Source organism: Rousettus aegyptiacus, unplaced genomic scaffold (genome assembly GCF_014176215.1).
Source record: "Rousettus aegyptiacus isolate mRouAeg1 unplaced genomic scaffold, mRouAeg1.p scaffold_m13_p_17, whole genome shotgun sequence".
Classification (NCBI taxonomy): Eukaryota; Metazoa; Chordata; class Mammalia; order Chiroptera; family Pteropodidae; genus Rousettus; species Rousettus aegyptiacus.
In genome coordinates, this window is record NW_023416292.1 from 31,489,416 (window position 1) to 31,503,673 (window position 14,258).

The 14,258-nt window shown below is 51.9% G+C and overlaps 1 long non-coding RNA gene across 1 annotated transcript; it reads right to left on the reverse strand.

Moving 5' to 3' along the window:
• On the reverse strand, positions 1–13,076 carry LOC107499829. The gene is made up of 4 exons (XR_001594375.2): positions 12,870–13,076; positions 11,960–12,549; positions 7,605–7,761; positions 1–513 (listed from the first exon to the last, which is right to left on the reverse strand). It is a non-coding gene; the product is annotated as an uncharacterized LOC107499829 (long non-coding RNA).
• Positions 13,077–14,258: the final 1,182 nt, after the last annotated feature.

Genomic DNA, 14,258 nt, shown 5'->3' on the forward strand with positions numbered 1-14,258 from the left:
ACCCTGTCTGAGAACCCCTGCCCTGAGGGTTCCTACGAGGGTTAAATGAGTTAATCAATGCGAAGTTCTCAGAGACTGTCTGCCGCTGAGCTGTAGCGATTACTGAGCGGGCAACAAAGGAACTCGTGAACACTGAGACTCAGATATATGAAGACTGGCATTAATGCCAAAAATTATAGTATAGTAAGGGCTTAATGAAGGCACACGTGAAGCCCTCCGGGCACACTGAGCACAGCACCTAAGTTGCTCCCGAGAACGAAGAGGTGGTTTTACCTAGAAGATGGAGTTTGACTGGAATTCGAAGGATGGTGAGGTGTGTTGTCTTCGGGCGTCAGAGGGTGCGGGTGCTCGAAACAGAGAAGTCACGTGGGTCGGCAGTGTCATTACCTGTGTACCAGGTGACCGCCAGCCAGCACGGAGGAAAGGAGGCGGAAATGTATGTCGTGCTTCCATTTAGTCTTCATTCGACGCAGGTGATCGTTTCCACATACACGTCTGGCTTGATCGGAATCGCTGCAATTTAAACATATTTGCTAAGCTTAACTCCCTAATTGAACTAGACAATTTGTAAAAACCCAAACCGGTTTCAGTTTACTAATAACCACTATCAAGGCAGAAGTATGTGCTTCATGACATTTGTTTTTGGGAAAAGACAACTAAACAGGAATGCAGTTTAGTTTCTGCTTATTGTTCTTCCCCGCTCCAGACAAATTGGCATCCGATAATTTGCCAGAAAACGCAGGAAGTGGTTTGAACGTGATGCCCTCCAAGGATGCTTCATGAAATTCATTATCACGTAACAACGTTTCTGTTGAGCTTCCAAACACACTTGACACCAAACAAACTAGATGCTGTTTTAAGCTCAACTTGCTGAGATTTGAAAGCGAACCTTAGCTCTCGAGAAGAACGGGAGAGATTTAAGGAGGTGTGGAGAGAATGCTGAACTAAATCCAAAATCTTTTTATAGATGGATTTTGAAGGAAATAATTCAGCATTGTTTTTAAATCATGATTTCTGGAATGAGGAGTAGACATTGGCAAGGCTTATAAAATGCAGACTTGGACAAAATGATCCTTCACCGTTTGAAGGCTTTTTTTGTTTATTTTTTGTTTTTGTTTTTTGTTTATTTTTGTTTCTTTGTTTTTATCTAAAGTGAAAACTCTTGTCGCTGCCATTAGCTTGTGAGCTCATTGCACAGAGTTATTGCTATGCTTGGAGAACACGAGTCACAGTGGAATCCACCCCAGAGAAAGCAGGCCCAAGGGGGTGGGCACGAAGTGGGACCGTCCCTCTCTTCATGAGCCTCGGGCCTGCGGAGGCGCGAGCCAGGACCCTGTGGCCCGCGGCACCACGGGCTCTCTCCTCAGAGCGCGGGGTCGACATGCCAACATGCCGGTGACAATCCAGGAGCCTCCGGTGCCATCCAGAGGAGTCAGCGGTGGAGGAGGGGCAAGCGATGCTGGGGAATGAATGATCTTTACCTGACTCTCCTCAAACCAATCATTTTGTCCTGAGCCCCGAGGGCCCCGCTGTGAAAAACGCTGCACCGGGAAGAGGAGACAGAGGAAGAAGAAGGAATGAGGGTGGGTGGGAAAGTTCGCGGGATGCGGGAAAGAGCGAAAAGGGACTGAAGGACCTCGCCGAGGCCACCGTTTGCTCGGAGCGTGCTCTGCCCCTAGATGGCGCTGTGGGGCCAGCAAGCAGAGGGCGCTCCCCACCCTCGAAGCCCGCGGTCCCGCTCGCCCATTGGTGCCTTTGTCTATCTGGGCCTGGTCTAGATCGGTTCCCCCGCGAAGTCCCCAGAGTGGCCCCTGGCAGCTGCCCTCCGTCCGCTTCGCCCCTCCCTCCCTCCTCTGTGTTCTTTCTCACTTGCTGTGAGCTGCGCAAGGTGCTTTCCGAATATCATCTCACCGATGCTCACCAGAAGCCTGTAAGAGGGGCAGCGTTTGAGGTGAGAACCCCCAGGTCTCTCAGTCAGCAGCTTCGACGGCTAGAGGCAGGGTTCAAGTTCAGGTCTGCGGCACCACAAAGCCTATGCCGCAGGCAGTGCGCGATCCAGTGCGGGAGCCCCCGGGCCGCCTCTGACTCAGCGGGGCCGTCTTCACAGCGCCTCAGCTGGGGGCCCCTCAGTCAATCAACACCCTCGCCAGGTGAGAACACTATGCTGTGTACGGAGCCCCGCCCTGAGGCGGGAGGCAGTGAGCGAGGGCAGGTGGCTGTCCACGGGAGACAGGTGGGTGCCGTGACTCATTACTCCCCCAGGAGGGCCCCGAGGTGAATGCCTGGCTCATTGGTCATCAGAGTGACCCAGGAAAAAGGGAGGGAGGGAGGTAAAAGCGAAGAAACGAAAGTAACTTGACCATCACCGCTTTCCTCTGCTCTGACAATAAAAGCGTTTTGTTTTCCGTTTCGAGTTGTACCCTTAAGGCACATGGAAGCAACAGGCTACGGGCCCAAGGAATAAATCCTATTAACCAAATGACTAGTAAATTGAACGGTACACGACGCAAGACGAAAATCTTAGTCGATGTCATTCGGGCAGTAATAGTGATTTTTTGAAAAAGAACGTGACTAAGATAATTGTAGCCTGGAATAGCCACTTTTTAAACATTTACAAAGCCGTCGTAGCTGAGTCGGGACAGAGGAAAGGAAAGAGTGCTGTCATCTTGGTGATGACAAGAAGAGACCTTTGAAAAATGTCTCTCACGTGCCTGGTGCTCTGCTCAGCAACTGGCCAGCTACAGAAGAGAATACGAGAAAAGAACGGAGAGAAAAAGCGAAGATGAGATGATATATTGGTTTCCGTGTCTAAAACTTCTTCGGGGCACAGCGGAACAAAGGGCGAGCTTGTCTTCCACGGGAAGAAGAAGGCAGCCTGCTTCCGTTGCATCTGGTAAATTCGTCTGTTGTTGGAGAAGGTACAGTCGAGTGCTCAGAGAAACGATCTCCTCTAGGCCCCTCTGTAACCCGTCTGGATTTTATCAATGGTTTTCACTTTACAGAATGGAGCAGCCTGAGGGGCAAGCATCCAAGTGAGTGAGCTTCGGCGTTCAGGACAGACTTGGCACACATCTTGGAATCGGGCAGCTGTGAACCGTGACTAGAAGGCCCTCGGAATACCTTTGGTCAGAGTGCTGAGATCGATCAAGCAAACGGTTAACTTGAAGTGTTAGTACTAGCGCAACAACCTCAATGAGATTTTATCTATGGAGTGAAAGATTAGGGAAAACCAAATTTATTGTCATTCGGAGGAAGTATTTATAAACTTGGCAGAGTCTCATGTGAGAGCAGAGCAGAGGCTGCCAGGGAGGTTCATAAATTGAGATGGATGAGCTGAAAGTATTTTCCACATATATTGCATACATATGGTTATGCACACACTGCCTGGCTCGGGCTCAGTACTGCGATGCCCTGCATGAAGGCTGAGTCCGTCTCCTTTGTGGGCATGTGGTGGGGCAGGGAGCTTGAATCAGATTTCGAATTGGGATGGAAAAGAAAGGATGTTCTGAGGATGAGGCCGTGCGGTGGGGTGTGATGAAAGGAAGCCAACTATTGCAGTGAAAGAGGGGTGACTGTGAGGGCAGAGACCCCTTATGATGAGTTGCATGGAGGAGAAGTAAGAGCCGGAGGACTGGGCTGGGCTGGAGGAGGAGAGGTGAGAGGGGATGGATATCAGGTGGGGACTGACACACCGGAAAGAGTGACAGCATAAAGGGGAGGGATTCAGCAGGGGAAGCGATAGTCTCAACCAATAAGGCACAGAGGCCAAATCTGGCTCTGAGGCCTGACTGCGCAAATAAAGTTTTATTGGAACAAATAGGCTCGTTTGTTTACGAGTCGTTTATGGCTGTTTCCATGCTTGAACAGCAGAGTCAAACGTTTGTAACAGAGATCATATAACCCGCAAAGCCTAATATATTTACGGCCCTTTTCAGAAAACGGTTACCAAGCGGCAGGCTTGGCTATGATCTCTGCAACCCCCTCTGCCACTCAGAAGCCGCTGACCTCTGCCAGGGTCTGTTCGTGTCAATGGCAAAGATTGATTCTCTTCCATATGGCATTCATTTATTATTATTATTTTGTGTATATACTTAAAGATTTGCCAGATTAGTCTTGGGAAAGTAAAAGTATGTGATGTCTCATCAAATAAATAAATAAATAAATAAATAAATAACTAGTAAGAGCTGCTCAGAGACAGGGATGTATGTCCCAGAGGCCTCTAATACGCTGTCCCCTGAGCACTTTCTTTCCTTAAAGCAGTGGCACTTCCCTGCGGGTCGAAACGTGTCTCCTTCAGATTCATATGTTGAAGTCCTAACCCCCAGTACCTCAGAATGTGACTTTAATTGAAATGAAGGTCTTTGCAGACGCAATTAGTTAAGGCGACACTATTAGGCTGGACCCCTAATCCAATGACTGGTGTCCTTTAGAAGAAGAGAAATTGGACAAAGACATGCACCATGCGAAGGTGGAGGCGGGGTGGGGGGGGTGTGATGGAGCAGAAGCAAAGGAGCGCCGAGGACGGCCATCACACCACCAGAAGCCGGGGACAGGCAGGGAGCAGATTCTCCCTCGCGGCCCTCGGAAGGAGCCAGCCCTGCTGACACCCGGCCTTGTACTCCCGGCCCCCAGGCCTGTGACCCGATACAGTTCTGTCGCTTGAGCCATTTAGTCGGTGGTCCCTTGTTACAGCAGTTCCAGCCAACTTAGACACGCCTGTGCAAAGTTTCCCAAGTAAACTTTCCTTACTGGTTATAGCCATCTCCCGTGGGGTCACCTTCATTTTAAGGGGACACTTACTTTAGTCTGGAACTTGCAGGAGTCTAAGGGTCTCTGTTTCCTTTCTGTCAGAAAATCCCAAATTGACAGACAAACCTTCCAGAATCTGACCTTCAGTTCTGGGGTTGCCTATTATCCACAGTTCTTCCTTCTCCAAAGTCTCCAGGATAACCACCAGCATCTTTTTCTATGCCCGCACTTAGGACAAACGAGAGATGCTTTATCATCTTTCCAATTCAAACTCATCTTCAGGATTTGTGCATAAGCAGTAAAAAACAAGCTCTAAAAGTGCCATGTCCTTTAGCATTACAGTTGCCAGCAGGAGTGACCCATGTCCCCAGGAGGCCAGGAGTTATAGCCCCTGACCTACAAATCTGTACGTGTATTGAAACTAGTGTCTTGACTCAGTTGGGTTTTAAAAGTACTGTCTTTATAGGACCATCAGGCCATGACAAACTTTTTATCCTCAAATATTAAAAATTCAACTAGTGGTTCACATACGGGTCTATGAAATTGTTCGGCTCCAAAAAAGGAACTCTTCCTACTTAAGCAAAGCCTCCTTATTCATATGTGTGATAAACATTCTGAACACACGTAGCAGGTACCCTGCTAGGCGCTAGGATGACAAAGGAAGGGGACACCCAGTCCTCGGGGACCTGAGTCTAGTGCGGAAGGCAGATGAGGGAATCAAGGCGGAACCAGGGAGAAGCCGGCCCGTGTGAGAGGCACGTGCCTGAGGGAATGGACCCCTGACTCAGCGTGAAATGGCCAAGTCCGTACAAGGAGTGGGAACGGACTCCAAGGGGCGTGGGCGTCTGAGTTGAGCGTGGGGATTATTCTGATGGCGGGGCAAGGGCTTTCCAGGAGGAAGGAGGTGTCCACATCGTCTGAGCACCTGCCGTACGCCAGCACCTGCCAGCTGTGTCCTGTGCATTTATGTCTTCACCGTGACCTTCTGAGAAGGTGCCGTACATTTTTTAAAAATCGTATTATAGTGAAATGTATATAGAACATAAAATTTGCAATTGTAACCATTTCAAAGGTGCAGTTCAGCGGCATGAAGTACGTTCCCATTGTTGCGCAACTGCTCCCGCCGTTCATTTCCAGAACTTTTTCATCTTCCCAAACTGAAACTCTGAACCCGTAAAGCCAAAACTTCTGTCATCTCGCTCTCAAACCCCTGACACCCACCACACTACCTTTTGGTCTCGATCAGTTTGAAGACTCCAGGTACCTCATCCAAGTGTAGTCATTTAATGTTTGTCCCTTGGTAACTGGCTTATTTCACTTTGAAAAACGTCTTCCACGTTCATCCATGTCGCAGCGTGTACCAGAATTTCATTCCTTTTTAAGGCGAATAACATTCCATGCGACACATGCCCATTTCGTTTACCCGTCGATCCAGCGACAATCGCTTGGGTTGTTTCCATCTTTTGGTCACTGTGAATAATGCTTCAATGAATGTGCGTGTGCAAGTATCTTTGCTGGATCACATGACAATCCTGGGGTTCCCTTGGAAAATCTGAACGCCGATCTGTAATTTTTCTGAAGAACGGCCATCACGTTTTTCACAGAGGCTCCACGATTTTACGTTCCTACCAGCAGCATACACGGTTCCAATTTCTCTACAACCTGGCAAACACTTGTGATTTTCTGTTTTTTTTTCTTTGTAATAGCCATTCTAATGGCTGTGATGAGTTACCGCACTGTGATGACAGACAGGAACTCTTATCATCTGCATTTTTTTCATGTGAGGAAACGAAAGTTTAGAAACTTGCCCAAGGTCAAGTTTCTGGCCAATAAATGCATGGCAGAACCATAACTTAAACTGGAGTCCATTCTACTCTGGCTCCGAGTTCTTCGGCACCATGCCAGATTATTTGGCGGGGAGTGGGAGAGACCCCAAGAGCTTGGGGGTTGTCCACAGGGTGGGTGGGTGGTATGAATGGAGATGAGGCTGTGTGTACATGTGTGCAAGGGCTGGATCATAAAGGCCTCTGTGTTGTTTCCTGGAAAATGTTTCAGTTCTTATAAGCAACTTGGAGACATAAAATGCATATGGTAATCATATTAATCTAAGGATCAAGAAAAGGAAACATGAGATGAGCCCGTAAAAAAAACAAAAACCCAAATCTATATTTCTCAGAAATGCAATCAGAATGAATGTAGGTTAAAGCCTAATGTAAGGAATAACTTATTTTTCCATCAAAGTACAACTGAAAATAACCAAGAATAATAAGATGTTGGCTTCACATTTTTCCATTTGTACGGAGCAAGGATATTTTGGGGCATCTTATGGAAAATATAACCTCAAGGGTTAAGGGAGCATTTATCAGGCATCTCAGCAAATTCCTTAAAGAAAGCTGTTTGTATAAGGCAAAGCCCCCAGTCCACCATCCTGGATGATGATCCCACAAGAAGGAAGGACCCCCCACTGTACACCGTGAGGTTCAGACCGTCCAGCCCTGCCCAGACAGCATGCACTGAGCAGCAGGGGAGGAGAGGGGGGACGGAGCCGGCTGGTCAGGAGCGAGGGTCATCTTGGGAACCTTGAGCTTGTGGCTGGTGGACCGGGGAGGAGGCGTTTGCTAGACTGGTATTGCTGCCAGCCATCTAGACCAGTGGCCAAACCTAATGTCCCTTAAAAAGGTGAGAACGTCTGGGTATAAATGGAGAGACAGGAACAGTAGCTAAGGGTAAAAAAAATAAAAAAAATAAAAAAAAGAATAAACGGTGTGCAATGAGGCAGGTCCAAGATTCCGTTAATGCTTCAAAAGAGACTCAGAGCAAGAAACGGTAGCTCTTAACTCAGTTGTACCGGATACCTGAATGGGTGAAGCCATGTACTGATGAGCTGCTCCTGCTTTTGGAGTCTGTCAGGATCGAATGGAAGCCTGGTCATGTGATCCTGTGACATGATGATGAACGGGGGGATTCCAGGAATGTGTTGGCATCTTTTTTTTCAGGGTTGCACCCACCATACTGTGAAATGACACAACACAGGCCTTGTTGGTAAGATTGTAATTGTGATATTCGTGCTCGAATGTACTGGAAAATTGAGCTAAGCCTCCTTTTCTTGCCCTACACTGGCCTCTCCAAATCTTAGGTATAGAGAAAGAAGATGGCCACAGGCCGGGGGGTGGGGGGTGCGGGGGCCTGGAGACTGAAGAACTAACTTTACCCGAAGAGCAGTCGGCCTTTGTCCTGTATTCCTGGGAGGTGAACTCTAAAGCCTTGGAATTTCTGAGAGATTGGAGTGTCTTCTCCCACACCCCTGGGTCCGAGTCATTCGTCACGATGGGGACTTATCTCTTCTTCATGTGCATCTGGATATGTGACCGGAGGAAGAGCTGACCGTGGAAACTCCTTCGTTTTGGTAGTACCTCTTTGAAATCCGGTATGTAATTTTCAAACCAGCAGGATCGTGGCCTGATCAGGGGAGGGTCAGTGGCTGGTGATTTGTTTCAGGTGAGAGAGGCTCGTGCCTGTGCTCCAGTTCAAAGGGAGGAGGCATCCTCGTGCAGGGCTGTCCAACAGGAATATAATGCACACCGCATGTGTAATTTAAAATTTTCTAGTAGCCACATTCAAAGGTGTACAAAGAAACAGGAAAGATTAACTTTGATAACGTATGTTATTTAAACGAACGTATCCAACATAGTGTAATTACAAGTGATCGATAACGGAAGTGATGAATGAGCCCTTCTGTTTTGGTAGTACGTCTCTGAATTCCGGTGTGTCATTTTCATTGACAGCAAACTGCTGCTGGGACTGGCCATGTTCCACGTGGGGTTGGTGGCTGGGGACGGCAGCACCGTCCTCGAGGGCGGTCACCACCTCCCCCTGCAACTTCAGCTGCGGGCCAGTCGCTGAAGTCCAACAGCACGGAGAGTCCTCAGGCCTTTGTGTCCCCAGGTCTGCCCAGGCTCCCGGTGGCTGCCGCTGGGGCCTCTGGGCTGCCTGAGGTGGCAGCTGAAAGACCATGACATTAGGCCGGATCGAGGAGAAAACAGGCCGAGCCCCGAGGCTGGAGTAAGAGGCGAGCCGGTGGACCCCTGTGGCCACGCCAGGGGAGCGGAGGCTTCGGACGGCAGTGTGGGACCCAGGGCGTCAGGAGCCCATGGCCTGTGTCGCCTGCCATGGCCACCTATGGCCAGGCCACCTTTTGTCCCCCCTTTCAGAGCTGCTGACTTTCACATTCCAGCCGGCCTGGTTGTCTTCATGGTGTTTTTCTTTTTTTTTTTTTTTGTCTGAAGTTCCAGAGAGGAAGGTTTTATTTTCAGTGATTTCATTAGTTTCCAGCTTGAGCCCAGGGTTTGTTTATTAGGAAACCGATGCCCTCGGCTTCAGGATTATACTCCCTCCTGGCTCTCCTCACCCCCATTCCTTGCTCCCCCCACCCCCCCGGCGTGTTCCTCCCTGTGCCCCGAATGGGCTGAGACCTCTGCTTTCCGGGACATCCTCCAGACTCCTGGGGATGAGGAGGGGACCTGGGCGCCACCCCTTAAAGTCCAGGGGCAAGCTGGGGTCCCTTCTTTGTTCATGACCTAGGTAGGAGGGGGCTGAGCTTCTTAGGGACAAGTACGCATCCCTCTCCTCACCCTGCAATGCCCTGTCCTGGGTCCCACGCCAGCTCCCAGGATACTACAACCTTAGAAAGTAAGTTGGGCAGGAGAGTTTAGTGAGGTCTGATCTTTAGAGTGGAATCAAATGAAATATGTATATATATGTTCACACACACAATCTCATTCAACTATAATGTTTTTTTCATTATTTAGCTAAAACACTGTGCATGTACTCTAGTATACATGGCACTGGAACATTGCATTATTCATTATACATATTATAGGATGTTACTATATAGGATTGATACAATATACAAATATTACCCTGCACCAGCAATCTGTCAATCACAATTCATATTTTTGTCCCCTGGACTGATTCCTATGGAAGGGTCTGCCTGTGGGTTTCTGGTAAGTTCTCACTCTCTGTATCCATCTGTCTGCCTCCCCAGTTTGCAGGGAGGTGACTTTTTTATAGGCAATGTTCATCCCATGTTACAGCTGAGGAAATTGGGATTCAGAAAGGTCAGTTGCTGAAGGTCGCGGAGGGAGGATAAGTAGGACTTGAACCCAAGTGATACTCCAGAGCTGTCTCTTGCGACCTTGGCGGACCGCTTTACCTCACAGGACCTGTTTCCGGGGGCAGAGGGTCTCCAGGGGTCACAGGAGTTATAAGCATGGGCTTTAAAATCGGGCAGACCTGGTTTCGAGCCTCCTCCCTTTACTACCTGTGTGACATCGGACAGCCTCCAGAGAGTATCCGTTTCTCTGTTTGTTGGAGTTTTAATACATTGTCATCAGATATAATAAGATTGAAACAATATAGGGCACAATGTTAAACACGTGCCGACGTTCGCTGGCTGTTGATGCTGCTGGCATTGTTTTTGAACGTGCGTTGCCTTTCAGGGCCATCCATCTCTGTGTTTATCTCTCGCTGTACCCCTAAAGTTCTGCAGGGCTTGCTTTTCCCAGCTCCGAATTCTCCAAACCCTCGTCCTGACTCGTGAGAGTCGACAGAGCCCCGGTGTTGATGCAGCGGAGCCAGGTGCGGCTGGGAACACAGGTGGGGCGGGGACTCTGTCAGTTAGGACTTCTTCTTCCTCTTCTTTTTTTTTTTATTGCATGTGATAGAAAATATAATTCGAACACATTTGAGCAAGAATGTCTCTGAGTTCAAAAACAGGTCGGCTTCGGACTCCGCGTGACCCAGGTTGCAACACGTAGGCAGCGCCTGGTGTCCGTCTGCCTCTCGGCGTCCCGTGCTGGGTGGGCGTTGGCCTCCCGGGGTGGCAAGGTCACGGAGGACCCATTTCTACGTCTCTTTAGGTTCGCATCCTGGGAAAGGGTAAAAGACCCCTTAAAAGTCCCAGGATTTGCTCTGGACTCTCCGAATCAAGTGTCCCAAGCCCCGCTGCTGAGCCCCAGGGCACTGGTGTGTCAGTGGATGTACAGAAGTGGGTCCTCCCCACAGGGCTGGACCGAGAGCGAGGGCCCGGCTCCCTCTGCAGGGAATCGGGATGGGCCTCCAAAAGCAGGTGCATGGACGCTGGACAGCAAAAGTAGCAGGGTTGACGAGGGGGAACTCTCTGCCTTTCAGAGGTTTCTAGTCTAGAGCAGGGATCAGCGAACCTTTTCTGGAAGGGCCAGATAGTAAATGTTTTAGGCTCTGGGGGCCATGTGCCACCAGTCAACCCCGCCGCTGTCGTGAGAAATAGCCGTAGACAAATGAGTGTGGCTGCGTCCCAACAGAACTGTATTTATGGACGCTGGAAGAGAAAAAAAGGTTTGCCTATGACCTCAGTTCTTTTGGATCTAAGAAAAGTTGTTGATTTTCCATTTGTTCATCTTTTTTCTTGTTGTGTGAACAGAAGTGATGATTTCCAAGCTCCTTATGTTCTGGACCAGAAACCAGAAGTCTCAGCTCGCTTGCTTTCTCTCTTTCTCTCTTTCTTCCCTCCTTCCCTTCCTTCCCTTCCTTCCTTCCTTCCTTCCTTCCTTCCTTCCTTCCTTCCTTCCTTCCTTCCTTCCTTCCTTCCTTCCTCTTTTTGAAAAAGCAATAACATTTCTTTCTCCTCACGGTTGTGGCTTGGCGGAGATGTTCTCTGGTCTGGACGATGTTGACTGGGGCTGGACGGGTTTGCGTGGCTTCACTCCTGTGCTGGAAGCTTGGCTGGTTGAGGAGGTCTCAGCCGAGATGACTCATCTTGCTCTCTCATCCAGCAGGCCAGCCTGGGCTTCTTCACATGACAGTCAGAGGGGCCCAAGCGGGAAGCGGGCAAACTTCAATGCACGACCACTTTCTACATCTCTGTGCTATATTCCCCGCTGTCCCACCGGCCAAAGAAAAGTCATATGGCAAGTCCCGAGTCCCACAGTCTCTCCCCCGGCTCAATTCTGCACAAAATCACAATCTGGAGAAAACTCCCAGTTCCAAGCAGTAATCTCCCCGGACCCAGAGCAGAGGGAGCAGGCGAACCCCCTGAGTTGTTCCTCCCACCCCAAAGAGGCCCATCTGCACACTCCAAAAGCTGCCCAAGGGCCAGGTTTCCCGCCCAGCAGACACCAGGGACTGGCCACTGCCCCCACCCCAGACAAAGAATAAAAACGGCGTGTTGTACCTGAGTTCACTGGCGTTTGGAACAGAGGGAGGGGCAGCTGCGTGATCCTGAGACACAGAGTGACAAACTGCACACGGGACTGGTGTGCAGGCTCCGGCGTGCAGGGGACGGCGCCATCCCCCCCGCCGTCAGCGGGGCTCACGCCAGGGCAGCAGAGGGCCTCAGAGGTCCAGGCAAAGTCCGGGCTGCCGTTATGCTGACGGAACTCCATGCAGAACTCGGGATGAAGTTGGCACCCAGGACCCAGGAGGGCCCAGTGGGCAGTCAGACGTCCAGGGCAGGGAGGGCCAGCGTGCAGAGGCCATCGATACTGTCGGGGTCCTGACAGGAAGCAGGAGGGTTTACCCACCGCCTAACGCAGGCCCGCGTCCCCTTCAGCCGTCTACAGCAACGTCCCTGTCTCTGCCCACACCAGACCCCCGTCCATTCTGGCCGTTGGATCGAAACGCGCGTCATGATCGCGCCTCCTGGCTGCGTGCGGCCCTGCGCTGGATGCCGCGAAACGACATGTCAGCTGCAGCTGCCTCCGAGCTCCGTCTCCCAGCAGAGCTTCTGATCCAGATGAGGCACGGGAAACTCCTCCAAGCCCCCTGAGGGAAAAACGGAATGGGACTGTCCCCAGGAAATGGAGGCAAAGGGACGAAAGGTGATTTGCAAAGTTGGCCGTCCGCAGGGGTCACCTGGAGAGCTTTGCAAGGCCCCGATGGCCTGACTCCCGCGCCGGAGGTCCCGCTTGCATGGGGACAGGAAGAGGCCTGGGCACTGAGACTTTTGAAAGTTCTCCAGGTGACTCTAACATGCAGCCAAGTTTGAGGACCACTGGTCTAGCACATCTGTGCCTCATGACTTGTCCCCTTTGAGGGCTCCTGCCCCTCCTTTTCTGCCACTGAGGGGCTGACTGGAGCCTCACCTGTAACATCCGGTCTGCACCGTGTGTGGGCGGGCTCTGCCTCCGAGGTGCAAGGAGAGGTCACAGAGTGTGGGCGCCTGCCTGCAGTCCTTGGCATACTGGAGAAGCGACAAAAAGAGCCACTCGACATGTGAGTGCAGAGGTCCCTCAGGCAGAAAGGGAGCCCAGCGCCGGTGGCTCGGTCCTTCCTGGAAAGGGCTGGGCACAGCGGCCTCCTTTCCTGGGGGACCAAGTCACACATGGGAAAGGTGCGCGAGAGGCTGGGGCCGGGGGAAGCCCGCAGCGGCCTCGTTCGGTCCCGAGGTGGCGCAGGGTGATTTCTGGGCTGGGCCGGTAGAGCCCTCACCCCTGTCCTCTGCTTCCTCGTCTTCGGTGACTTCTCTTCATCCGTGCGCGGCCTTCTCCGTCTCCACACACAGCCTCCTCACGGAGCCGGGCGACGAGCCTCGTAGACAGACAGACAGACAGACAGACAGACAGACCGAGGCCGAGGGAGCACTGCTGGGCCGCACAGCTCTTCTGAGCGAGGGTGGGTGAGGGACGCAAGGCCATGCTGCAGTGGACGGTGGGTGAGGCGGGGGGTGGGGGGCGATGCTGCCCCTCCCTCAGCTCGCTGTCCTCCACTTCCTGTCTCTCACTGCACACCCCCCTCCCCCATTCCTCAGGTCTCCGTGGTCCCCGTCCCTGGACGCAGCCGGCAGGGTGCACATTGGCTGTGCCTTGAGAAGCAGCTGCACCGGGCGACAGGGCCAGGGGCCGCAGCACCCTGGGGCGTGGGAGGGTGAGGGGTCCTCACACTTTCACTCTGACCTGCCGGAAGCCAGCCTTGCTGGCACTCACGTGGTGGGAAGTCCCTCGCTAATACTGGGGGTCGCTGCCCCTCGGCCCAATCCCTCTCCCAGCAAGTGGGAATTCCTAAAGGAAATATCAGAGGCTCTCGGCGACCAGTAACCCCGAGACCCGGCGGCCCCAGCAACAGGGGGGCAGCATGGGGCAGAGAATGGCGGTGGGCGGCGAGGCTGGGAGGCTGCACAGCCTATGGCTGCACCACCTCCTGGGTCCTCCCCAAGCCCACCTGGGGCGTCTCCAGGATGGTCCACCTGTGCCCAGTAAAGCACCCCCAGCGAGGGCACGAAAAAGCAGCAGGCACAGGGAGGCAATGCCAAGTGGGGCCTATAGGTGGCAGCAGACGCCCGCCTCAGCCCCGGGACACCTGGGGGCAGGTCCCCAGCCTGGTCCCCAGTGGGACCGAGCTGCGTTGGGCAGGGCGGGAGGCGGCATCCCCGGAGTGCCCGTGCGCCTCATCCATAGAAAAGGGTGTTTCGGCCTCAGACTCAGTGCTCACTTCCTGTCCGGACACCTGCCCGTCACCTTCGGGAGGCAGAATCA